Source organism: Apodemus sylvaticus, chromosome 1, assembly GCF_947179515.1.
Source record: "Apodemus sylvaticus chromosome 1, mApoSyl1.1, whole genome shotgun sequence".
Lineage (NCBI taxonomy): Eukaryota > Metazoa > Chordata > Mammalia > Rodentia > Muridae > Apodemus > Apodemus sylvaticus.
Genome location: NC_067472.1, coordinates 58,363,696 through 58,391,274, shown reverse-complemented (window position 1 = coordinate 58,391,274; position 27,579 = coordinate 58,363,696). Strand labels below are relative to the sequence as shown.

Sequence of the window (27,579 nt, the reverse complement as noted above, 5' to 3'; positions counted from 1 at the left end):
TTTTAAACAGTTCCTTGTGTTGTAGTGACCTCCAACCATAAAATTATTTCATTGCTACTTCATAATTTTGTTACTGTTATGAATCATAATGCAAATATCTAGTATGAAAGATATCTGATGAGACCCATGTAGACAAAGGCTTAAATGTTCCACTGTTTTGTCTTTTTTTCTTTTAAAGGCTTATTTATTATGTATACAATATTTTGCCTGCATGTATGCCTACAAACCAGAAGACGGTACCAGAACTCATTATTGATTGTTGTAAGCCACAATGTAGTTGCTGGGAATTGAACTCAGGACCTCTGGAAGAGCAGCCAGTACTCTTAACTTCTGAGCCATCTCTCCAGCTTCTTAAAAGTTCCATTTTAAATAAATCTAAAGAACTAAAGGAAAATATAAAAAGCAGAAAACAAAACCAACCTCTGAAAAGAGATCATCAGCATATGTTAGACAGGACAAAAGAGAACCACATAGATGCTCTGGAGCTGAAGCTGTCACTAGTGGAGATGAACAGCAGAGCAGGGAGATGCAAGAACCAGCAAACTTGAGAACAGACAAGTGGAGCACATACCACCTGAGAATCAAAAAGAAGAATGAATGGAAAGGAGCCAGATCTCAGAGACAAGCAGAAGTCAAGTGAATCAGCACACACATGGTGGGGATTCTAGTCTAAAAAGAAAGGAGATGCTCAGACTCTGAAAAAAATAATAGCTAGAGACTTTCCAGACTTGATGAAAATGATCTAAATAGCTCAGTGAACTACAACTAGGATCAATTTAGAGAACCACTTTGGTGCATCATAAACTGTGAGATAAAGTGTGCTAACCCAGCATGTACAAGGGACCACCAATAAGTTCAATTGCTCTTTTCCCCCCATAAGTCAAGGTGGCTAGAAGGTAAATATAAGTTCCTTGTGAGGAAAAACTTTTAGCTCTGATTACCTCATTGCTTGAGTTGTAGATGAACTGGACCTCCCATCTTTAGTAATGATTTGTTAATTAATATTCTAAATAACAACTGGTTAAACTCCTTTACATTTTTTGTGGTGTTGGAACTTGAACCCAAGGCCTTGTGTATGCCAGGCAAACTTTTTAGCACAGAGCTACATCTCTAGCCTTCTTTTTATGTTGTTGTTTTTAGACAGGGTCTCATCTAACTTGGGCTGGCCTTCAACTCAATATATAGCCTACTATGACCTTGAGATCTTCTGCTTATATTTTTTAATGTAGATGAATGTTTTGCCAGCATGTTTGCAAATCTTGTACATGCAGTGCTTCATGTACTGCTTCATGCAGTACATAAAAACATGCATGTCTTCAGAAGAGGACATCACAACACCTGAAACTGGCATTACAAATGGTTAACTACCATGTGAGTACTGGGAACCAAACCCTGGTCCTTTGCAAGTGCATGACATATTCTTAACTGTTGAGTCATTCTATCCTAACCTTTAATTCTTGATCCTCCTGCTTCTACCTCCTAAGTGCTGGATTACAGATGTTCACTACCATGCCTAGTACCCCTTTTCACTTTTTATTTTGAGATGGGAGATTTTGCTAATTTGCTAGGTTCATCTTAAACTCACCACAGTCCCTGAACTTGTGAACCTCTTGTTTCAGCCTCCAGAATAGCTGGGATTACAGTAATGTACTGCTAGGTCTGGCTTGCAATTCATTCTTTACTCAAGAAAAAGTAGACCAAAGTAAGAATTCAACAATGGCAGGATCTCCCTGTCTATCAGCCATCCAGGTTCAACCACATGTTGGGATTTGACCATAACCTGAACCCCAAACATGCCCATGGAACTGGCTTTCCTCTGTTGGTATTATTTTCTTTCTTTGTGTGTGATTTTATAGTTAATATTGTTTCATGGAGCAGATCTCACTGGGCCTGGTGAATGCTGTAGTTCCTATAGTTGTTGATTCAGAGAGATTAAGTGACTCAGCTTTACTAGGAAGAAGTTTTCAGGGGACAAATTCACAACAGTCAGCTTAAGACTCCTAAATGGCTTCATTTTTGATTCAGGAACCAGGCCATACTTCATTCTACAAAATAAAATAAATGTCCCAATGAGCCAGACTTGGGAAATTGGTTTTATAGACAGAAAAATGGCTGAAGAGAGAAGAAACAAAAAACAAAAGGCAAATTGGTCATTTTTAGTTTATTTTTTCCTGAGGTGGGGCCTTGGGGACAGAACAATAGAAAAATAAATGATTGGTTAGGTTAGCATTAGATTCCTGAAGTTGAAGGCTGAGGTTGCCTCATTATCATACCAGTTGAAGCTGGTTTGTTTGCAGAATTTAGCTTTCTAATCCTGATTGTCAGGTCTAAGACTTAGTTTTAGCATAATTCAACCTCAGCATGAGTGATTCCATTTTGATTGCCAGTCAGTAGTCTTTTGGGACCCAGTTTAGGAGCTTAGTTCAAAGCAGTAGTCTCCAGTAAATTTTCTTTAACATGCTAGAGCCAAATTTCTTTTTTCTTGAGACAGTATCTTGGCTGGCCCCCAATTTGCCATGTGATTGAGGATGACCTGATCTCCTGATCCCCTTACCACAGCCTTCTATTTTCTGAGAATACAGGCATGGTCTGCCATACTTGGCTAGCAGTCCTGATTTGTTATGTTTTTCAAGACAAGGTTTCTCTGTGTAGTCCTGGCTGTCCTGGAATTTCTCTGTAGACTAGACTGGCCTCAAACTTAGAGATCCACTTTTTTCTGCCTCTAAATGCTGGGACTAAAAGTGAATTAAATTAGAGTAGATAGTTTATTAGGAGACATCTGTGGCTACAGAAGAACTATATGAAGATGGGAACTCAATTCAAAGAAAAATAGGAAATGGTTTAATTTTACCATTGTCTTTTCAACACAGTTCTGATATTTTACATACGATTCTTAAAATATGTCACATGTTTATAGGGGCATTGAGATTGTTCTTATGGGATTGTTGGGAGAGATCAAGTGAGATAACTCATGTGAAGTGTTATAAATTTATTCCTTATACTGCTTGGAAAAGTCACGCTGGTTGCTGTGTGAAAGGTCTCCATGGGAGGAGCAACCATGGGAGTCCCTATGGAGAACAGGCTCTGAGTACAAGGATTTATGGGTTTAGGGTTATCTGGTGAGTAAGAGTACTGAGGAGCAGACCCTTGAACTATTGTCACAGTGGGGTTGAGTAAGAAGAAAGGAGGGCACCCAGGCAGTGGCACCCTGGGGGAAGACATGCTGATCAAAAATCCAGGCTTGCAAACTAAATCAGATGTTTAGGTCATCTTTAGTTACAGAATAAATTGCATTTCAGCCACCCTGAGCTACAGGAGACCCTATCTTTAAAAAGAAAAGAGTCAAGTGTGGACCTGAAGGTGCTGGAATCCCTGAGAGGAGAAGCTGGGGTCTGCTTCTTATGTCAATGCAAAAGCACAGGTCTTACCTTAAGGAGGATAAGAGAATGTTCTGGAGCCTAATAGGGATGAGCAGCCATGGCCCAGGGACACAGATTCATGTTACACCAGATTCTATGCTCTTTTCATGTGAAAGCAATTTTATCAAGTTTTCATAGTAATATACAAAGTCATAAATCAAGACAGTTTTCAAATACATTGGTGGGAATGTCAGAGAGGTGCTTTACAGTAAAATGTAGAAATCTAAGATGTAGACCTCAGATGCTATCTGATGACATTCTTAGCATTTGGATTGGTGGAAGCTAGTAGTCTGCTAAGTTAATATATTCTAGAAGGTTTTTGATCTGTTAGTCACAGAATGATAGGTCTGACACATAGGTGGATAAGGAATGACTATTTAAGGGGCTAAAGCTAGCCCAAGATAATTTGTAATTAGGCTCTAGACCTGCAACATTCTAACATTGGACCTTCCACTGGATCTTCCAATGTTCCAGTGCTACATCATTGGATTTCTAATCTGTCAATCAGCCTTTGCAGACACAGCTTTGTACTGGCTAGTTTTGTGTGTCAACTTGATACAAGGTGGAGTTATCATAGAGAAAGGAGCCTTCCTTGAAGAAATGCCTCCATGATCCAGCTGTAAGGCGTTTTCTTAATTGGTATTCAAGAGGGGAGGGCCCAGCCCATTGTGGGTGGTGCCATCCCTGAGCTGGTAGTTCTGGGTTCTCTAAGAAAGCAAGCTGAGCAAGCCAGGGGAAGCAAGCCAGTAAGCAGCATTCCTACATGGCTTCTGCATACACTCCTGCCTCCAAGTTCCTACCCTGTGTGAGTTCTTGTCCTGACTTCCTTTGGTGATAAACCGCAGTGTGTAAGTGTTAACTGAATAAACCTTTCCTCCCCAATTTGCTTCTTGGACATGATGTTTTGTGCAGGAACCTGTGAGGCTCTGCTAGTGCATGACAAATACAGAGAGGGACGCTCTCAGCCAGCCATAGAACTGAGCACCAATGGGGGAGCCAGAGAAAGGATCTAAGGAGCTGAAGGGGTTTTCAGTGCCATAGGAGGAACAACAATATGAGCCACCCAGTACTCCCTGAGCTCCCAGGGACAAAACCATCAGCCAGAGAGTGAACCTAGAGTTACCCATGGCTCCAGACACATAGGCAGCAGATATTGGCCTTGTTGGACATCAAAGGGAGGAGAGGCCCTTGGTGGTGGAAAGGCTCGATGCCGTAGTGTGGGGGAATGCTAGGACAGGGAAGTGATGGGTTATGAGACTTTCGGGAGGGGTGGGGGGAGGGGATGCCCAGGAAAGGGGACAACATTCAAAATGTAAATGTAGAATATGTCTAATTAAAAAAAAAAGAAAAAAAATCCTGACTAAGACAAATTTCTTTCCAGGAATATGAACATGGGGTTTGGGAAGCCTTTTTGGCACTCTACCACTGAGCTATATCCTAGCTCTCTAGAATTGTCCCCACATTTATCTATCTATCTATCTATCTATCTATCTATCTATCTATTCATCCATCTGTCTATCTACTATTTGCTTTGTTTTTGAGAAAGAGTCTCTCTACATAACATAAAGACAATAAAGGTTTTTTAAAATTTATTTTATATATGAGTGCTCTCAGCATGTAAAGCAACATTCCAGAAGAAGGTATCAAAACTCATTATAGATGATTGTAAGCTACCATGTGGTTGCTGGGAATTGAACTCGGGACCTCTGGAAGAGAAACTGGTACTCCTAATTGTTGAATCATCTATATAGCCCCCCCCCCCCCAATTCAAGTGTTTAAGAGGGCTGGAAATGTAGCTTAGTGGCAAAGCATTTGTCTAACAAGCTCAAGTTTAAAAGAGGCTGGCCAGTGGTGGTATATGCCTTTAATCCTGGCACTAGGGAGACAGAGACAGGTGGATCTCTTGAATTTATGGCCAGCCTGCTCTATAGAGCAAGGTCTAGGATGGTCAGAGAAACCCTGTCTGGAAAAACAAAAAACAAAAGAACAAATATTAAACTAGTTGGGCCAGTTGTGGTGGTATGTGCCTTTAATCCCAGCACTCAAGAGGAAAAGGCAGGCGGATCTCTGTGAGTTTAGGCCAACCTAGTCTACATGGTTCCAGGACAGCCAGAGCTACTCAGAGAAACCGTGACTTGAAAAACCAAAGATACAGAGGTGGGGGGTGGAGAGGAGGGTGGGTGGGGGTGGGAAACAAAAAAACAAAACCAGAAAGCAACCAAACAAAAAACTCCCAAATACAAAAAACTTTTTTTAAAAATTAGGTCAGGTTGTGGTAGCACATGTCTTTAACCTCAGCACTTGGAGGCAGAGGCAGGTGGATCTCTGAGTTCAAAGTTTGGTCTACAAGGGGAGTTTTAGGACAGCCAGGGCTACACAGAGAAACCCTCTCTTAGAAAAAAAAAACATAAGTAAACAATAAAAATAAAACAAACCAAAACAAAGCCCCACTACTTTTTTATTGATTTAATTTTTTTTGTTTAGATTTTGGATTTTTGGTTTTTTTGAGACAGGGTTTCTCTGTATAGCCCTGGCTGTCCTGGAACTCACTCTGTAGACCAGGCTGGCCTCGAACTCAGAAATCCGTCTGCCTCTGCCTCCCAGAGTGCTGGGATTACAGGCATGCACCACCACTGCCCGGCGATTTAATATATTTTATCTTCATTTATTTGTGTGCATGTATGTGCGTATATATATATATATACGCACATACATGTATACATATATATACACATGTATATATGTGTGTGTGTATATATATATATATATATATATGTGTGTGTGTGTGTGTGTGTGTGTGTGTGTGTGTGTGTGTATCTATAGATATAGATATTCTTGATTTCCATGGTTCCTGTGCTGGGGCTTGGGAAAGTCAGCTGAAAGGACAGGTGGGGACATCAAATGCCACTTTGAGGCCAAAGTCACAAACTCAGCTGTGTCACCTGCATCTGGCCTATTTGATGGCTTTCTGGCTGACTTGCTTCTCAGATTAATGGCATTTCTGGGGGCAAAGGCAAATGAGGTCATTCTTCACAGACTCATGGATCCAAAAGAACATTATTTCCCCTAGATCAGCCCACCTAAGAGGTCCAAGAGACCATTCGAGTAGTCTCTGAGGGTCCTGGGCTTGGATGGACTGGAGTTTTGCTTTCTGGGTAGCTAGTCACCTGCAGTGGTGAAGGTGTTTTCACTGTAAGAAGCTGTGAGATCAAGACACCAGGGTGTCCTAGGTAAGCTTTCAACAGTGACACCTTTGAACCTAAGTGCCAGTAATAGGTTACCAGTTGGTGGTCCAAACTGTATTTAAGTTTTAAAATGTCTATGATTTTTAACTGAGTAATACTTAAATCTGGAATGAACATCTCAATGTATCAAAGTCTTTTTGTTCTCTTTAGAGAATAATTCAGTTCTTCTCTCTGTAGGTGCACTCTGGCTGAAATGATCTTCTCCAGTCTTTTAGAGACTTGTGTCTGTTTAAAATAGAAATGTAGCAGCTGGAGAGATAGCTCAGAGGTTAAGAGCACTTGTTGCTCTTGTAGAGGATGCCAGTATACTCTCCAGCACCCACATGATGTCTAACAATCATTTAAAGACAGTTCCAGAGGATCTAATACTCTCTTCTGGCCTCTAAGGGTACTACATACATGTGGCACACATACATACATACATACATACATACATACATACATACATATATACATATACACACATACATATAGGCAAATATATATAAAATAAAAATCTTTAAGAAAGATTTGTGGTCCTATATCTTTTCTTCTGCACTTCCTCTCTGCCAAAGCCCTTTTTATGAACACCTTGGCCATGTTATTTTTGCAACTCAGCTACTGAGTGTGTGACTTTCTTTCACTATTGTAGGGTTTTCTACTCTACCCTGTGTGTTTGTTCTTCATATTACCAAGAAGCCTTTTTGACCTTTACCTTTATTTTGTTCCTAAAAATGATACTTTTGCAAAATTCTTGTCCAGGGCCCCTAATGCATTTGAGTAAGCGTTGCTACAGGATACAAATTAGGAAAGGAATTACTGGACCCACCTAATCTAGGTTATGTGGGACTCTTCTTCCCACTAGCAGTACACAACACAGAGTATTTTGTGGTCTCTAAGGTGTGGGAATTTGAATCTCAGGTCCATGTGAGAGCCACCTTATAATACCAAATTATTGGGGTGAGTTATCTTTTGCCTATGTGATGGGATCACACTTGATTTTCCTGCAGATATTTCCAGGGAGAGGGGGGAATATCTGATGTTTATTTCTGGCTGACTCTTACTCTGAGGGGTATCTTTTGGAAATTCCAACTGGACTTGGGGTAAGCTCTCCTTAGATTTCCCATTTGGCTGACTGAACACTGGGGATGTGCACTGTGCCCTTTGAGGCTTTGAAAAACTAAAGCTCAGGTTTCCCTGGTTCTGCAAAGGGCCTCAGGATAAAAGTTAGAACAGTTACCTGCCTCTGGATTTCTGCCTCCTTTTAGGTGTCTACCTGAGTAGTCCGTATTTCCTTGCTGACTTGTTTATTCTTTTAAGAAGTATGTGTATACGGGGTGTGCTCCTACTCTCAATACACATATTTTATCCACAAATGTTTTTTTTTTCAGTAGGAAGGGTGGACAGTCACTTATATGCTTCTTGCTTGCCTTTGAAGCCCATGGGACCCTGTGTCTTTAGCTCTGGTTTCCCTTCCCAGGAGTCTCCAGCTCACACCTGAACAGTGAAGCAGCCCCATCACAGAGATATGGTGTGGGCAGCTGGCAGGGTTTCCACCCAGAATTGTTGAACTGCAATGTTTGGGCCTGGAAGAATCCTGACATGATTCTCACATGTCATGGATTTCTGAATTATAGTGAGACTTGGAGTCTTTGGGTTCCATCCACCCCTCAGGTTTTAAAGATCTTTTGTTGCTTCATTGGGACTCAATCAATTCTAGCTTTGGGCAGTATGGGCAGATTTCTTACAGACAATGATTGGGATGTGTCTGAGGGATTTGATTTAATGAGATATTGAAAACATAGAGACACATCTTCACACAATGTGAAGAAAAGGTTACTCCAACACACATCAAACTCTGATTCCTCTTGTCCTTTGTTGCAAAATTATAGTGCTTGTTTCCAGCTGTCTTAGCTTTTTAATTTCTGAAATTCCCATGACAATTCCACATTTTTTGCATTCCTGGGTACACTGTAAAAGGCTTTGTTACTCTGGTCACTGATACTTTCATTCTAGCCTCATTCTTGTTTTCTAAAAACAATTTACATGGTATTCACATCTGCTCTCAAAAAGGCTGACTGTTGTCATCTACATACCTCCAGAAGCCACCTTTTGTGGCGCCTTCCCAAATACCTACCTGTGATCTGGTTCTGGACTGCTGTGGCTCCATGTGGGTGGGCCAGAGCACAGCCACCTCAGCCCAGGGAGGTTCAAAGCTCTGCTCAGACATACCAGAATGAGAGGCAGCTTTCTGTTTCTCTTGGGTTGCTATCCACCTTCCCTGGTTTGTTCCTAGGATCCAAATTTTACTTCTCAGTGTTCCTGTTTCTATAGAGTTCTACTACACAGGTGATCACTCTAAAACAATGAAACAGCTTTCTTCCAGAATGCCTGCTGTTTTTCCATTGTATTCTTTTCTTACATTCCCTTCCCCCTTTCACTTTTCCCTGTGGGTCTTTTATTTTCATTTATTTATTTATTTGTTGCTTTGTGGCACCTCCTGTGCATGTGCTAGGCTAGCAGGGTAGCACTGTACTACTGAGCTATATCTTCAGTTGGAATTAAAAAATATTTATTGCTGCCATTCTATAAACTGCCTTCTGAGTCCAGCAGTTACAGTCTTCCCCTTTCTTGCATGTTCTTTCTGTTGTGCTGCTCTGCCCAGTGTAGCAGCCATCAGCTTTCCCTTGTCCTGCCTGTATGGTCTCTTTCCTTTCCTAGGCTGCTCTCTGGCTTACCCTCTCTTGTCAGGGAAATGCCCCTGGAAGGGGATAAGCCCCACCTTTTCCTAGCTTTTCAGAGGATCTACCCCCCCCCTTCCTTGAGCTAGTTTTGATATCTTGTCATGTTAAATTAAGCCTGGAATAAATTGCTACATGACCAGTTGTTAACATTTAATATATATATATTCATTCTGTCAGTTCTGTTACTCTACAGAGAACCCCGACTAATACACTGGCCTGTTTTATTTTTGGCCTTGATGCTGAGTTTCTCTCTCTCTCTTTGTTTTCTTTCTGAGACAGAGTTTCTCTCTGTAGCCCTGGCTGTCCTGGAACTCACTCTGTAGACCAGGCTGGCCTCAAACTCAGAAATCCACCTGCCTCTGCCTCCCAAGTGCTGGGATCAAAGGCGTGCACCATCACTGCCCAGCTGAATTACTCTTTTTACTTTCCCTTGTACTTGTTAGGGTTAGGAGTTAGGGTTAGGGTTAGGTGTCTTATTGTGTTTTTATCAAACATAATGCACCCCCTTTCATCTCCATCATCATTTGAATCAGAAGAACTGACTTTGTATTTTTTTCCTCCTAGGTAAGTATATTTCCTTCTGTTTGCCAATCTTACAGGTCTTAGATGTAGTTCGTTTATATTTCTACATGTAAATTTTCCTTCATATTCTCTTTCACTTATTCTTTATTCTAAAAAAAAACGTTTTTGAGACTGTATCATTTAGCCTAGGCTAGATTTGCATCTTTTATTTACCTGAGGATGCCCCTGAGGCTCCTGGTCATTCCCTTTCTATTTCTTGAGTGCCAGAATTATAGGCATGTTCAACTGTGCCTGGTTTATGCAGTGCTAGTTATGAAAGCCAGAGAGCATGGTGCATGCTACGTGAGCACTCTCCCCACTGTTGTACATCCACAGTCCTACAGACTTCATGTCCTCCACAATCTGCTCTGCTACCTTCCTGGGCACCTCCACTGAACATCCATTGTGGGCCTGAGGTTCTCTGCACGCTTGCCCTCCTGACATTGCCATTGATCTAATGTAGCTTCAAAGTGTTGCACTCATTTCTCAAAATCCCAAAAGACTACCAAGTAGCTGATTCCGATGCAGTCTCACTAGGGTCTTTTTATTCAAGCCCGACCCTGACGTAGTAGGACAGGAGGGTGAAGCCAGGAGGTCAGCTTCAAGGAACCATTTATAGAGACAAGCAAACAAGCAAGGGGGTATTCAGCTTGGCACACATCTGATGGGGGGTGCTATTATGGAATTTGCTGCCCCTTAAAATGATTAGCTGGTGTTGGGAGTCAAACTATAAACTTATAAGTGAATATCTTTAGTTATATTTGTAACTTTTGCTTTCCTTCTAATTGGTGGTGGTTAGGGAGTGACCTAGAAACTAGTGCTAGGTGCAGGCATGTTGATTAACTTGAGTTCAACCTTAGGTCAGGTCATCTAAGATGGAGTCTGAACCTAAGATGGAGTTGGTCTGGTCTCTCAAGAGAAGCCTGGTGTATGTATCAGAGCTCCTGTTTTATAGTAAAGCACTCACAAGGCCTGTAGTGTTTCCTACTTACTGTTTGTGAAGAGGTTGTTTTCTGTCTATGAAGTTAGTACCTCATATTTTATGCATGTGTGTGTGTGTGTGTGTGTGTGTGTATGTATATGTGGATGTAGGTGTGTGTGGGCATGCACACATATGAGTATGTATGTGTGGGTACAGAGTCAAGAAATAAATGTTGTATAACTTACTCAATTGCTTCTCTACTTTATTTTTGAAACAGAGTTTAACTGAACCCAGGGTTGCCTTTCCCCCCCCCCCCCCAAACTGGCACCTAGCAAAGCCCCAGCATGCCTCCTGTCTGTGTTTCTCCCTTAGCACTAGACTTATGGGCATACACAACCTTGCTTAAGTTTTTATGTGAGTGTTGGGGATCCAAACTCAGGACCACATGTAAGTACTTTACCCACTGAAATGTCTCCCAAGATTTTAAACAGTGATTTTTAAGTTTTCTCCTGATTCCCTTACCATCCAGCCCACCTCTACATCCCAGAATGAAAATGTAGAGAAGAACAGATGTTCATGTTAGTCAGCTTTCTGTTGTAATAATATCAGAGATCTGCTCATGAAGGAAAGAGGCTTATTTTGGCTCTTGGAGTTTCAGTCAATGATTGATCACGCCAGCACTTTTGGGACTATGGCAAGATAGCACTATGGTCCAGACTTCTGGTGGAGGAAGTGTTTACCTTGTAGTCCAGTCCAAGAGAGACCAACAAGCAGCAGAACTTGCAGCTTTAGAGTCAATAGTAGAAGTGGTTACCGGGACGATTGATGCTGGTTAGCTGCAGCTAAGAAATTAGGAATGATTAAGAAGAGACCAACATTGCTGAGATGAAATCTGGAAAGTGTTTTCCGTGAGCACAAGGAAGCTGTGTATATATATTCATTCTACAAGTTCTGTGACTCTAGAGGATCCTAAGACAGAGGCATTTTCTCAATTGAGGTTCCCTCTTCTTAGATGACTCTAGATTGTGTCAGGTTGACAGAAACCTAGTTAACACAAATGTCAAGACCTTTATGGAACATTATAGGTCCAAACTGTAGCAGTATAGTTGATAGTTGATTCATAGAGACAGTCTTTTGGGTTCAAGTATTCAATCAAACATAATGGGGAAGACTAACCCAGACAACTTAAGCTATATATTTAAATGTCAATGTCAGGGTTGTAGCTGAGAGGTAAAACATGTGCTTAGTATGAATGAGACCCTGAATTCACTCCTCTTGCACTAAAGTAGATATTTAAAATGTTGTATACTCTGCCTGCCTGCCTACCTACCTACCAACCTACTTACTTATCTATATGAGTGAAGAGTGACATGGTTGCTCTGGGACCTGGGATTTTGGTTTCTTTAAAAAACACAGAAATATTATAAGATTGTGCATTTGTCTTAATCCCAGATGTGGGGATAAGGTGGTGTTTTGGACTGTCCACAGCAGCTGACTGTGATTTGCCTTGTGCTCTAGCAGAGGTATGGTTTTGCCAGCTGCAGATAATTTCTGTGAATGTGTGATGTTTGGAATTCTGGGAAATTTTCGGAGGGTATATAAATGCTAGGGCCCTAATAAGTGGAGTCGATTGTTGTTGGTGGTTCAGAGGGGTTGATTGTGGTTTCTGAATAGTTGTGTTCAAAGAAGAAACAAAGAAATTAACTTCATGAATCTCTTTCTCCTCTATCCTTTCTCTCCTGTCTAGTGATAGGGGGTGAAATCAGGGGGATAAAGGATGGGGAAAAGAACCCACAGAGTAACTAAGACTGGCTACAGATGAGAATTCACATTGTTATTCATAATAGCTCTCAAATGGAATCAACCTGAATTTCATCACCTAATGAATGGATTCTTATTCAGCTGCATGAAAGAGTGAACCACTGACACTTGCTGCAGCCTGGGTGAAGCTTAAGAATATGGCTGTCACAGAGACTAGACATAAAAGGCCTCATGCTGGGTGACATTTCTGTGCAATATTAGGATGGGCAGAAAGCCAGAGTGGTGTTTTTCAGAGTTTGGAGGAACAGAGAATGGGGTATCTGGTTTTGTGTTGTTTTGATGATGGAAAGTTCTGAAATAGATGGTGATGATGTTTGCACAGTATTGTAAATCTTTTGAAACCCACTCAGCTCTGTACTTAACAATTTCAGTGGTGAAAACATAAAGCACTCAACAGAAGTAGCAAATTCAAAGTTTAATCTCCGTGCACACTTGTCTTTATAAGTTCAACTGTAGGTCACATATGTTCTCATACCTAGAGTAAATGCAGTTATAGGATAACATGCGCTAAGTCTGTTTGTTTTTTGTTTTACATTTTTAATTTTTTTAGAGAGGCTTCTCTGTGTAGCCTTGGCTATCCTAGAATTTAATTCTGTAGACCAAGCTGACCTTGAACTCAAAGATCTGGCTTCCTCTGCTCACTAGTGCTGGGATTAAAATCATGCACCACTACCACCCCACAATAAGGTTTAAAAAAATTCTTCTCTGTTATGCCAATACTTAAGAAGTAGTCTATAAATACTTATTGAGTTATCTCTGTTTGTTATTTCCAATTCATTAGTGCAGACACATTTCATGTTAGTTATAATTATCTATTGTTCTCACAAAAGGTAATATTCTTTAAATGATGTGCTTTTTGGTAAGAGCTGTCTATTTTACATATAAGCTCTGTATATAGTTTTTCCTAGATAGAAAATAGCTTGTTTTGTTTTTTAATTGCAAAGACAGTGATCTGGGATGTTCAGTTTTAGCCTCTCTGGACTGCTCTTTATCGTTCAGAAGTTTCTAAACAGTTCCACATCTGCACAGGATCCTGCTTCTCACTTGTTTGCCTGCTGCTCTTCTTCCTGTCTTCTTTGTGTCTTGCATAGGCTTAGCTTTCATCATTCTCTTTATACTGGCTTCTGAGATGACCTCTCTGAGGCAGGAGCTCAGGATGGAAATTGTCCTCTTGTCCAAGTGTCATGTTTAACTGGATTGCAAATGATAGGAAGAATAGAATATTTGATGTTTAATCCACCAAATCAGCATCCTTGATTTCTAACTTTTTTCTTCACATTTTTGCCTCAGCATTTTCTGACATCCAAACCTGTCTGTGTTTCCTTGACCAATATAAAGTACTCAGCTATTGTACATCTCTTGTTGGGAAGAAAGTAATGGAATTCTAGGACTCTTTGGTGTGGTGTTTAGTGTACATCTAGTTAAGACATGCAACATTATGATGATGGTTGCCATTTGCTTATAAAGAAAAAATGGAGTTATTGTATGGGAATGAACATCATTATTTGAACCTGCTTTGTAGCTAATAGTGGGCTTGAGTGGGTAGTTTATCTGAGCCAGGAGGGAAAGCACAAGTGATGAACTCTTCATAATGGTCCCCTGGTGATGTTGATTGTTTTAGTCACTGTTCTCTTGCTGTGAAGAGACACCATGACCAAGGCAATACTTATAAAAAGAAAAGCATTTAATTGGGGCCTTGCTTACAATTTCAGAGGGTTAGTCTAATATCATCATGGTGGGAGCATGGGCACACACATTGTACTGAAGCAGTAGCTGAGAGCTACATCCTGTTCTGCAAGCAGAGAGACACAAACAGAGACATTCTGGTCCTGGTGTGGGCTTTTTGAAATCTCAAAACCCACCCTAAGTGATACATTCCTCCAACAAGGCCACAACTCCTAATAATACTTCTGAAATAGTGTTACTCCCTGGTGAATAAGCATCCAAATATATTAGCCTATGGAAGCCATTGTCACTCAGACCACTCAGACCAAGTGACATTGCCCCATCTGTTTGTCATATAGCTCTGGTCATTCTTGTGTATGGTAATGTGCATGACACTTTTAGCCACAGAAAGGCAGGAAGTGAAAGGGTGAAAAGCAAAAAGAGCAGGTACTATGCCTGCTCTAAGTTGGAGAGTCTCCTATTGGCTTCTGCAGATGACCACAAAATTATTCACATTACAAGAGGGACAGTTATTTGCTGAATAAACCACATCTGTCTACTGTCTCTTATCCTCATGTCATTATTCTGCTTATTAGATTTCAAGCCCAAAGCCTATTCCTACCCTCTGCCCTTTGATTTAGAGGAGACCATCTGAAACGCTATGGCTTCTTCAGAAAACCTTTTCTAGAATAATAGATGCCATGTGAGACTGTAGGCAAACAGACCCCAGTCTCATTCATGAGCATAGAACATTGTAATTAGGAAGATGGTGGGTCTTGTTTTTCCTAACTGAAATATGAGTTTGTGAAGGAGCCCTGTATATAATGTAGGGTGTGTAGCTGTGTTAGCTTTTGTTACTGTGACAAAATACCAGAAGAAAGGAGCTTATAAGGATGGAGTTTATAGAGATTTTACTCAGGAATTGGTTGGCTTTGTTGTTTCTGAAGCTGTGGCACTGAAGTACATTACTCCTGTAGTATTTGACAGATGAAACAGATCACTTTGTGTTAGCCAGAAAGTTGGTGGGTGGGGGAGGAAGGAAGGGAAGGGAAGGGAAGAGAGAGAGAGAGAGAGAGAGAGAGAGAGAGAGAGAGAGAGAGAGAGAGAGAGAGAGAGAGAGATTCTCTTTAAGACACACCTATGACGACCTACCTTCTTTCAGGTAGCCCCACCCCTCACAGGCTCTACTACCTCTCTGCAATCCAGCAGCTAGTGACCAAACTTTCAACCTGTGGATCTACCAAGGACATTTCAGGATCTGAATTATAACTGGCTTTCTTTCTCTAGAGGTTTGCTATCTGAAATCCTCAGTGATGACCATAGTGTGAGGAAGATCAGATTTTTTGGTGTTTTTATGTACTGTGTTTCTCTTACTTGGAACTAAATTTATATATAAAAAAGCAATAGTAAAGTCAAATGACATAACATAAGTCATGACATAAGTGATGCTATGATACGTACTCATGGCTATATCAGTGACTAAATTCGTTCTGCTCTCTTGGGGTCCTCTCTTTCTCCTTTCCTTTCTTTTCTTCCCCTCCCCCATTTTGGCAACATTTTATGTAGCCCAGGCTGCTATAGGACTTTCTGTGTGGCCATGGATAATCTTATACTTTTGACCCTTCTGCCTTTACCTCCTAGGAGCTGGGGTTACAGGTGTACACCCTCACAGCTGAGTCTATGATGCTTGGGATTGAACTCAAGGCTTATGCAAGGCAAGCACTCTACCAAATCTACATCCCAACTTTAATTAATTAATGAATGATGGAGACTTACCATGTCACCTAGGCTGTGCCTCACTCATTCTGCAGCCTGTATTGGGTATAAACTTTCAGTGGTTCTCCTGGCTTAGCCTTCCAGTGTTAGAATTTCAAGAGATCTCTACCATACCCAGCTTTCCTGGTATTGCTTCCCATACCATTTCTACTTCAAACCCAGGGCCTTTTCACATGCTAGACTAGACAAGAAGTCTATCACTGAGCCACAGCTCAGCCCTCTGCTTTCTTACAACTGTATTGGGGGTGTCGCCTTGAGGAAACTGACCCTTCAAGGGTAAAGCTTCTTGCTCTGGATATGGCAGGGGTTAGACCCAGAATCTCTGATGCTACTAGAACCCAAGCTATCCCTCCACCATTTTGCCCACAGTGGTGACTAAACGAAACACTCCTAGCTCTGAAGGTCTGAGCTTATAATTGTCTCTGAATAGCAACTGTTTCTCTCTTGTTTCTGTGCCAGTATTCTTTGCAAAGCCTGTAGTATCCTTTCCTCTGTCCCTCCCTACACACTGTGTCTGGAAAGCAGGAGCAGGGCTTTTGCCTAGGCACCTCACTTTTCAACTGTTCTTTTAATTTTTTTTCATTTCCTCTATAGAATATAGATTTTTGTTTGTTTAGATGTTTGTTCAAAACAGGATCTCATGTAGCCAGGGATAGCTTCAATTTTGCTGTATAGCGGATTACTTCCTGAGTGCTGGGTTGCAGGTATATGCTATACACCCAGATTTAGAATGTTCTTCTTAAGGACAACATCGATAAAGACAAACTTGCCTGAAAGTTTGAAGAAATACAAAGGATTTTTTTTTTAAGCTAGGGACTGAGTTTCTTCTCAAGGCTGTTTGCTCTCTCCTAACACTTTAGTGAAAGTGGGTTTTCTTCCTTACGTGTACAGGAAAGAGGGTATAAATGGGTACAGTTGCTGGCAGCCCAGCCAAGGGCCAAGAAAGGCATTTCCTCCTTAGCCATGCTTCCTCCCTTACACACTAGTGCCTCTGTGCATTGAACAAATTAAGTCTGGATCTAGGCCCAGCTCTGATTCCCTGAAGAGGAGAGAATCCTGATGTCAAGTAGAAGGAAGGAGCCAAAGGCAGGGCTACTTGGAGGAGAGTGTGTGACGATAGAGGTGCAGCTTGGAGGAGAGTGTGTGACAATAGAGGTGCAGCTTGGAGGAGAGTGTGTGACGATAGAGGTGCAGCTTGAGGAGAGTGTGTGACGATAGAGGTGCAGCTTGAGGAGAGTGTGTGACGATAGAGGTGCAGCTTGAAGAATCAGGGTTGAGACAAGCCTGGTATGCTGTCCCTTCCTGGGGCAGCCCCAGTAACTGCTATTTCATCTGGGTTTTGTCCATTAGCTTGTCTCCCTGTGTTTGTCCCATCTTCCAAAATTGAGTATATGTTTGGGGTTTTCCTTTCTTCCCAGCTATTAGGCAGGAGCCTATGGCAGGAGAAAGAAGATAGATCCTTCTGTTGCACCCTAGCATGGATACTCAGCTTATAAGGAATAGAACTTTCAACAGGTATCTTCGGAGTCACCATGGTTTGTGGAATCTGAGAATACCATTGCTCTCTCCCATTCTATCCCACCCTCATTCTGTCCTTCCCCATCCCAGCAAGAAGTATGATATTTTCTAGTCATCCTTACACCTTTCGCCTATCTCTGCCTGTTTGATTACTTCTGACACAAGCAGCCTTGTTCTGAGTCTATTCATTCATATATTCACTGAACACAAATTTTTTTAAAAATGCAGACATTGTTGTAACCTGCATTGTCAAGGCTCCAAACAGCTATTACTAAGTTGGTATCACTTTTCACTGATGCCCATTTTTATAAACCCAGGTATTTATCTTGAGTAATAGAGCAACTCCAAAGAGTTATGATCTAGGTTTGACTTCTACCTTCATACAGAAGATTCCTGGATTCCATGCCTCAAGCTTTCACTCCCTTCCTTGTTGCTTATGTGTTCTTCTTAGCACAGATCCTCAAAATTGGTTCATTCACTTCTGGCCTGGGACCCATTCATTCTACTGTTGTCACTGCATTGTCCCACTCTAGACATCTTGGAGAATGTATAGCATTGGCATAGACCCCACCTTGGCCCTACAGAATACTCTTTGAAGGGAGAATTTACAAATAAATGTTTTCTCCTTTGTTCTTTTTGAGCATCCAGGCAGATGCTGAAGCTCACTTGAGGAGAACGCTTGGAGATTATTGCCTCAAAGTGGTCAGAGGCTGAGGAAATCTTTTTTCTAAATATTCTAATTAAAGATGTGTGTTGGGGGGGTGAGGGGGTTGCATGTCAGGACAATTTGTTAGAGTTGGTTCTCTCCATCAACCATGTTGTTCCTGAAGATCAAACCCTTGTTTGTCAGGCTTGGCTGGAAGAACCTTTACCTTCTGAGTATCTCACCAGCTGAAAAAAATGTGTTCTTTATTCTTTTGTTTTTTATTTCTCCATCTGCAATGGCTACAAGTAGAACGCTAACAGTGGTGGTCCAGAGGGAACCTGTGGAGGTTTGTTCACCTCCCGTACAGGTGCTACCTAGGGTGACGAGCAGCTCACTAGTGCAGTTCTCTTTCGAAGCATTGCTGGGAGGAGGAGAGAATGTCGTTCATTGTTTCTGTCATACCATAGAGAGTATATATTTTATAGGCCAAGTGAGAGGATGGACTTGGGTTCTTAATTAGAGATTAATCTCCCTAGCCCCAGACAGGGTTTCTCAGTGTATCCCTGGCTGTTCTGGAACTCTGTAGATCAGGTCGGCCTTGAATTCAGAGATGGCCCTGCCTCTGCCTCCTGGGTGCTAGGATTAAATGTATGTGCCTCCACGGCCGTGTTAGAGATTACAATTGATGTGGCTGCTCCATCTTGGATAAGAAGACCTAGGAGAATGCTGAGCATTTTGTTCCCTTTTTGTTACAGGTCCTCTTAGGCCATTTTAGACAGTAGGCAGCCCTTAGAGGACCTTCCCTGCAGCTTGCCCTGAGCAGGGAATGGTTTTGCCAGGAACCCTGAGGCTGGGTAAATGTGCCTGTCAACCCAGGTCACCTAAGTACCAAACAGATCTCTCCTTGAGGGTTGAAAGTACCAGGAGATTTCCAGATCTTTCCTTTCTGACAGCAGCCAGGACAGTAGATATGCGATTTAAGTGTTGGTGTCTCGAACAGAAGTTAGAAGCAAAGCCAAGTGACAGTAAATAGTGTTCTTCTGGAAGCCTGTGCTGATTCGCAGAGCTTCTTCTCCTAAGCAGAGCTTTCCCACATACATTCCTTAGGGGACTATGAGTTTTCCAGTAATAGTTTACTGGGCGTTACAAAGGGCTAAGTCCATCGTACACTTTTTGTAGTGCCATCTTATTCTCCCTTTGGGTTTATTTCCATAACTATTTACCCAGTTGGAATGGACAGGAGAGCCAGGAAAGAGAACCTACTCCTGCACAAAGGTCATTTTTTTTTTTTTTTTTTTTGCTAAGCCCTGCCAACAATGATGTGTGTTCCAGCAGACCCAGTGGCTAAAGAAATGCAGGTTGATGGGCTTGTTTATTGGGGATGAGGAGGCAGAAGGACAGGACAGAGACTGTGAAGCTTTGAGGGGAGTTAGGGCAGGGTGGAGAGTACTTAGCTTGAAGAGCGGGAAGATTCTAGCAATTGCTGGCGCCTGGATTAAGAAGAGAGGAGACAGAACCAAAGTGGGGCCTTGGGCTGGAACCAGGCACCACTCACCAGTGCATGCTTGTCAGAGCTGGGATTGCTGCCTGGCTACCCTCTCTCCTCCTTTAGCACGAGACTTTGAGATGTGTAGTGGGAACCTTGGAGCCTGGCATCCTGCCTCCTGAGATCCCTGGCCCATTTCCCCAGAGTTACCCTGAGGGAAGGCCACCAACATAGCCCTTTGTAGGTGGGGCTGAATCACTCCACCCTTAGTTTCTGTGTAGCTGCCTGGCATGGAGTACTGTGCTGTAGACCTGGCTTTGAGTACTGCTCTGTAGCTGAAGGAATAAGTCTCAGATACCTGCTGGGAACACAGTAGGGAAAAGAACGTTCTGACAACTGTCATCAAAGAAGCCAGCAGAAGGCCAGAGGCTGGGCAGTGTCTGCTATGATCATACTGTAGAGGAAAAGCACAGTGGCTCATGAGCACACACCAAGCCCATGGGGGCCTCTAGGGGATCCTCCCTGTAGCTATCTGTCTCCTGCAGCTGGCAGCTTCTGATTGGCAGTTTGGCAGGATGCTTGAACCTTAGGCACATTTCAAACTCAGAATTGTCTCTCCCTGTCATCGAGTGGAGAGTGAAAGAGGAGCCTGAGCAGCCCTGCTGCCCTGCTAGGCCCATGATTGGTGCTGTCTGATGATCTGGTGAGCCTCTTCTCATTGGCCCAGCTTATGGGCTTGCATGGCATTACCTTTAACAGAATTTCCCCTAGGGGACAGAGCATGGTTAGAGTTGAATTCAGTGCTTCAGCCGAGGTTACCAGTCTGGGAGTTATCTGAATTTGTTCTCAATTCATACTGCTTAATCCTAGCTTCTCAGTAAAGTCTCTCTTTGCTCTCCTTTTCTGGTGCCTTACCTGTGGGCCTCACTGATGAACTGGTCCAGTAAGGTACTACACTTAAAGTATCCTGTTAGCCAATAGGAATGAGTGTGAAGACCCAGGGAGTCACTGAGGTTTACTGTTTCCTTGGTGGCTTGATAACCCCAGAGATGGGGAACAGGAAGCACTTAGACTTATAATTCCTCACCCACTTTTGAGGACAGCCCTCATAATCTTTCAAACCCATGATCGTGATTATATTTTTAGAAGTACCACTGTTTGCCCAAGAGTGGCTTCTGGTCCAGGCCACACCTCAAGGCACACTTTGGAGTTCCTTTCTCCAAATGCTCACAGTTCCCATCTTGTGCCCTTTTGGCACACATTGACCCTTTGGGATGCTCTTGAATTGTAATGCTGTGTAGGGATAGCCAGCTGTCCCATGTAATTATTCAATGACTAAGCCCAGTCCCAGGAGACAGTTGTGACATTTCCTATATGGATGTGTGTCACTGGGCTATCAGAATGGTACTAGCATAGTAATACTGAATGGTTCAAGTTCTTCATATATGCAGATGACAAAAAAAAGTTTGTCTGGGGCCACACACATCTAGGGTACCCTGCCCAGGGGCTGCTCGTTGTGCCTTCGAGTTCAGCTCAACAGCTCTGGGCCTGGACCAAATGAGAGGATAAGGGCCTATTGTTTGTCCCTGGGCCTTGAATGGTACTTTGTTTTCCTCCTTCAGCTCCAGCCAAGTGGCTTTACTGTGGCTGTGGGCGCTGGTGTTACAGTCTCATCTCAAATAAAAAGTCCATTCCCAGCAGACCTCATGCTGCTTACTGTTTGTTATGGGGGTATATGGTTTTGAGCTAGCTAGGGGTCTTATGTTTGTGGCTTCTGGATAGGGGCCCATTTTGGGTCAAGAGAAGGCACCTTCCCTGTCAAGTGCCTGGACCTTGGGTCTAAGAGAGAGACCAAATACTGAACTTGGGTGTAGGTGAGAGAAGTATCTTCAGGAAGGAGGTGGTGGGCCCTGGTGGGTGGGCCAAGCTGGGGGCAAAGGCAGGCGATGTGGGCTGTGCTTCTCCTTCCCTGTCTGTCCTTCTACCCTCTATCCCTAGCCATCCACTGTCTATACTGGCCCTTCAGTTGGAGGTCAAAAGAAGGGAAAGGTGGTGCAAGGCCAGGGAGTAGGGATTGTGTGGTTGGGTTTGGCAATCAGGAAGGGGCCTGTTCGGCCAGCTCTGTATTTGGAGGCAACCTGTCCTGCAGCCATAGGTCAGCTCCCACCTGGCTCTGAAAATCACATCTGCTCATGACTCTTCATAAGCCACATAGCAAGCGTGGTTGTTTGCTTTATTCATTACCTTCAGTCTGGGAGGGAGTGCTGTCCTCACCCAGTGGTTCTTAGAGGACTCCCCAGGCACTTGAAGGTCTTTAAGCCCTGTCCCAGGGAGTCCTTCAGAGCAGAACAATTTTCCTAACAATACTAACACATTGCTTTTCTGTTCACCAATGATGTAAAATTAGAGACAAGACTGGCAACACTTTTTCAGGAATCCGCTGCACATAGGCTACCATCCCAGCCCTTGCCCTCCACTTCATTTAACACTGGCCTTAATGAAGCAGATTCATTTACTCAACACTAATGTGTTGTGCTTGGGCACATGTTCTTTCCTTTCTATGTGTTGAAATGGGAACTAAGCATTACCAGGTGTGGGGATTGTGCGAGTTGAACTTAATGGGTTTTCAGAATGCACTGATGTAAAACTGTGGTCATGACTGTGAATACACAGATTTGAGTGCTTTCTGAACCCCCCCCCCAAAAAAAAATTAACATTGATGGTTCTGTTGCTTCAACGTAAATAGCTAACAATTCATATGGCCTTGGTGAAATTAGAGCTTGAAAGAACAAATTAGAGTTTGTCATGGACTGGGTACTTTTAAAATACTGAAAGACTTTTCCAACAACATTGACCTTGGTGATGATATTATACCAGTGGTGTTTTATTAATTCATTTCAATCTGTGCTGTGTTCCTCTCCAGAAGAACAGTGTAATGCAAGGAGCCAGTATTTTCCAGATGACTAGCACAGGAGATTACAAAATCATGTTGGTCAAAAGACCCATTTACAAATTGAGAAAGGCCAGTGAATTTTAAAGTCACAGAGTAGGAAAAGTTCATGAGATTTGAGATTTCCTGTCACAGTGAACTGCTTGTCTGTTGAGTTCGGATGTAATGTCAAGGGGAACAGCCTCAGTCATCTAGAGGTTATTAAAATATTTTCTTCCTTTTGCAAATACATTTTTGAGCAAGTCCTGGTCTTTTTCATGATCAACATCACAGTAGATTAAATCATAAGCACACATGTGATTGGTGCTGAGGATTGAACCCTGGACTTCACACAAGTAAAGTAGGTGCCTAGTCTTCATTAAAAAGTTGGTAAATAAAAAATTTTTTTTGGTAAATTTTTTGTGGTGTTGGAGGTATATAACCCAGGACCTCATGCATGTCTCATAAGTGCTATACTACAAAATTAAACTAGAGCCTTAACAGTTTTTTAAAATATAGCTTTACTGATATGATTCATATAAAAAGTACTATGTGTATGTCTGTGCCTGTGTGTGTTATGTATGGCAATGGCAAGCTAGAGGTTGATATCAGTTGTTCTCCATCTTGTATTTGGAGACAAAACTCTCTGAACTTAGGTTGTACCAATGTGGCTAGACTGGCTGCTAGGAAGGCTTAGGGATCCTCCCATTTTTGCTTCCCAAAGGCTGGTTACAGATGCACGCTGCTTCATACAGCTTTTCCATAGGTGCCAAGAGTTGAACTCAGGTCTTCCTATCTCTGCAATCATCACTTTACTGACTTGTTTTTTGAGACTGGGTTAGAATTAGGATTGTCCAGGGAATGTGCATTTTAGTCTTAACTATCTATTTTTTGAGACAGCGTATCACTTTGTATATCAAACCAATCTGGAACTTAGGAAACTCAGGCTATCCTCATATTTGTGGCACTTTTCCTGCCCTAACCTCCTGAGCTGTGGGATTATAGGCATGAGCTAACATACACAGCCCCAATCCCACCCCTGCTTCTGATACCACCCTCATTATGTAGTTCAGGCTGATCTTGAACTCAAGAGCTCGAGTGATCACCCTGTCTCAGTCTCCCAAGCTGCAGGGACTATAGACGCATACCACTGTGATTGGCTAGAACTTTCTCCTACCCTTTGTTTTGAGACTTGAACTTGCCTCCCCCCATCTCTGAACTTGCCACCCTCATCTGTCTTCCAAGGTGCTGCTATTACAGGCCTGACTGGCAAAATTCACCCCTTTAACCATGTATAATTCAGTAGTTTGAAATCCAGTAGTTGTTTTAATATATTTACAAGGTTGTATAACTATCTTCACTATCTAATTCTAGAATATTCTTATCACCCTACAAGGAAACTCTGTGCCCATTAGTAGTCACTCCCTGTTCATCTCTCTTCCCAGCACTGACAACTATTATGTACTTTGTGTTCCTGGACTTTGCTGTTTTAAATGAGTTTTATTTCTTGTGCCTTTTTGTGTCTGGCTTCTTTCACATAGGTTTTTCTCAGGGTTCATCCACTTTGTAACAATATTTAATTTAATTTATTTATATATTTTAACGATTTATTTTATATATGTGAGTACACTTCTGGTGTGTCTTCAGACACACCAAAATAGGCCATTGGATCCCATTACAAATGGTTGGGAGCCACCATGTGGTTGGTGGGAACTGAACCCAGGACCTCTAGAGGAGCAGTCAGAGCTCTTAACTTCTGAGCCATCTCTAGCCCCAACAATATATTTTTTAAGTGCCTAAATGTTTCATTGTATGGTTGACCCACATATTGTTAATCCTTAAGTAAGCTGATTGATGTTTGGAGGGTTTCTACCTTTTGTCTATTGTGAACAATGCTGTTATGAGTACTTGTGTACAAGTGTTTAGGGGGACATACATTTCCTGATATCCTGTGTATCTAAGAGTAGAATTGCTGGCTCACATGCCAACTGCTTCATTGTTTGAGGAGCTACCAGACAGTTTCCCAAGTGGCTGCACCATTTTATTCCCTACCAGCAGTATAGACGACTTCCAGTCTTTCCAGGTCCTGACCACTACTTACTATCTTGATTTTTACCACACTCCAATGACTGTGGTGAGTTGGCCTCTTGCTTAGTTTGATTTATGTCTCCCCTGTGGCTAGGGATGTGGAGCATCCTTGCATGTGTTTATTGGCCATTTGTATATACCATTCAAAGAAGTAGATATTTAAGGTTGGCATGGCAGCATATGCCTTTAATCCCAGAACTCAGGAGGTAGAGATAGGCAAGGCCAGCCTGGTCTACAGAGTGAATTCCAGGACAGCCAGGTCTATAAAGAGAAACACTGTCTCCCCACCCCCTGCGCCTCCCCCATCTGTCCCCCAAAAAAAACAATTGGCATGATGCTGAGTCTGTAGATCAGTTTGGTGTGTCTCCAGAGTCATCTGTGAACATGAGCATGTTTCCTTTGGTTCAGACCTTTAATTTCTTTAAATGTACTGTGACTTTCAGTGTGTAAGTCTTCTTTATGCTGAGTCTGCATCAGTACTGCATTGTATTTTCAGTGCTTGTGTTACTCTCTGTTTAGATTTTACTTTGTGTTGTTTAACCAGCTCCGTACTTTGACTCTTTCTTTCACAGCTAGACTAAGGATGGGACTGGGTCTCCATAAGGCTTTGTAGAATGCTTCCTCAAAGCAAGTAGTCTGTAGTTTATTTTTTGTTCCTACTGCTTCTATGAAAAAGCCACCTCTCTTCTGATGTTGCTCAGGATGGTGGAGTGACTTTCCCTGAGACACAGCTCTGGGTAGTGGAAGCAGATTGAAGAAAAGGAATTTTATTTCGCAGCATGTTGCTTCCTCCAGCCATCACCCTGTGTAAGACTGTTGCTCTGTTCTTAAACTCCTAAGGCTTGTATCTGAATTTCTGCCTCTTATACATTTGCAACCCAAGGCATGATAGAAAAGAGAGGCTGGTTTCACAAAGATTGGATATTGGGGAGTCATTGTATTGGGCATCTATAATGTGCCAGGGTCTCCTAGATGTTGCAGAAAATATCTTACATCGATGAGTTCTTATAGCAACCCCACAAGGTTTTGATCGTCCTGCTTCTATAGATCAGGAAACAAAGTCTCAGCAGGTGATATAAATTTTTAAGTTGAAGAGCAACTTAAGCATTGAACTTGTATTAATCAGGGCTCTCTAGAGCAGTAGCTCTCAAACTTCCTAATGATGTGACCCTTTAATACAGTTCCTCACATTGTGGTGATCTGTAAATTATTTTAGTTAGTACTTCATCACTGTAATTTTTCTACTGTTATGACTCACAATGTAAATAATTTTGGAGACAGAGGTTACCCAAAGGGGTTGTGACCTTCAGGTTAAGAACCACTGCTCACTGTTCTAGAGGAAGAGGTGTGTGTGTGTATGTGTGTGTGTGTGTGTGTGTGTGTGTGTGAGAGAGAGAGAGAGAGAGAGAGAGAGAGAGAGAGTGTAATTTATTAGAGTGACTTATGGGCTTGGTTGGCAACAATGACTGTGTACCAGGGGAAGGTCCAAAAATCTTGTAGTTGTTCAGTCTGTGAGTCTGGACGTCTCAGTTGATCTTTAGTATACGCCAGAATTCAAGGAAGTCACCTCTAATGCCATGTAGGAATGAACTTGCCTGTGAGAGCAATGGCAAATAGGCAAAGAGCAAGAGTGTCCTTCTTCCATGTTATATATATAGACTGCCAGAAGGCATGTCCAAGATTAAAGGTGAGTCTTCCTATCTCAAAGGATTAAGATTAAAGGTCTTCCCATTTCAGTGATTTAATCAAGGGGGCGGGGGCTAAGTACTGGTGGCACACACCTGTATAAAGTTTTTGCAACTCTTGAGGCAAAGCAGGCAGAAATCTGAGTACTAGGGCAGCCTGGTCTATAGAGTGAGTTCCAGCACAGCCAAGACTACACAGAGAAACCCTGTCTTGAAAAAAGAAAAAGAAAAAGAAAAAGAAAAATCCCTCACTAGTGTACTCAGCTGATTGGGTTTTAGTTCATTCTAGATGTAGTTAAGTTGATAACCAAGAAATAGCTATCACAGACTATAGTTAAAACAGCTCTGAAGCTTAAGCTGTGGTGCTAGGAGAGCAGAGGATGAATCCATTACTGTGTATAAGGATTGAGGACTCCGTGGAGATGGGGAAGTCCTATCAACATTGGTTGGTTGGATCAATCCAGAAGCCATTGTTCCCTGGCCTAGAACTATCACTGCTTAACTTGAAGCACCCTTCTGGGGATAGTGAGACAGTAGAGGCCTGGAAGCCTCAGCTCCTGGCCCCCCATTATCAGTGGCATTGGCCTGTGATAGGCCTGGCAAAATGCCCCTGTGGTGATAAACTCTGATGGGTGGAGTGACCCTGTGGTGGTAGACTTTGGTAGTAGACACTCATTTGACATTTGTAGGGCTTACCTCTGTCAGCACATGGTGAATTGGTTAAATGTGGTGATCACTGCTTTCTGTTTCTCCGCAGCACATAGAGCTGTATAGTAGGGCCTTCCTTACAATTTCTAAATAAAAGAATAAAAGAAATTCTCCCTGTCTACACAGAACACACACAAATTCAGTGCCTCTTGCCTGGATTGGAGATTGGTAGGCAAAGAGTATTGCCTTTAGAGGGGTCCAGCTGCTCTGTCAGAGCAATCAGCTTTTATAAGTTGGAACTGGGGTGAAGACAGGAAGGACTGCGACAGGTACAAAAGTCTGTCTTCAGCGTTCCCATTCCTGAAGCTGAACTTCCATGTCTCATTCCCAGCTTAGGATCACCGGTTGCCTTAATGGCAGCAGAGAATGACCTGGCTTCCCTTTTAT

At 42.3% G+C, this 27,579-nt stretch overlaps 1 protein-coding gene across 3 annotated transcripts in view; it reads left to right on the top strand.

Annotated features, from left to right (window-relative positions):
* The window catches only part of Pc (pyruvate carboxylase), a 97,483-nt gene that overhangs the window by 18,106 nt on the left and 51,798 nt on the right, over positions 1-27,579 (top strand). The window contains exon 1 of one of the 3 annotated variants that reach the window (XM_052193346.1): positions 20,373-20,485. The exons of the other annotated variants lie outside the window; for them this stretch is intronic. The gene's annotated coding sequence lies outside the window, so the exon portion shown is untranslated. Of the gene's footprint in view, positions 1-20,372; positions 20,486-27,579 lie in introns of those variants that run through there. 3 annotated transcript variants of the gene reach the window in all.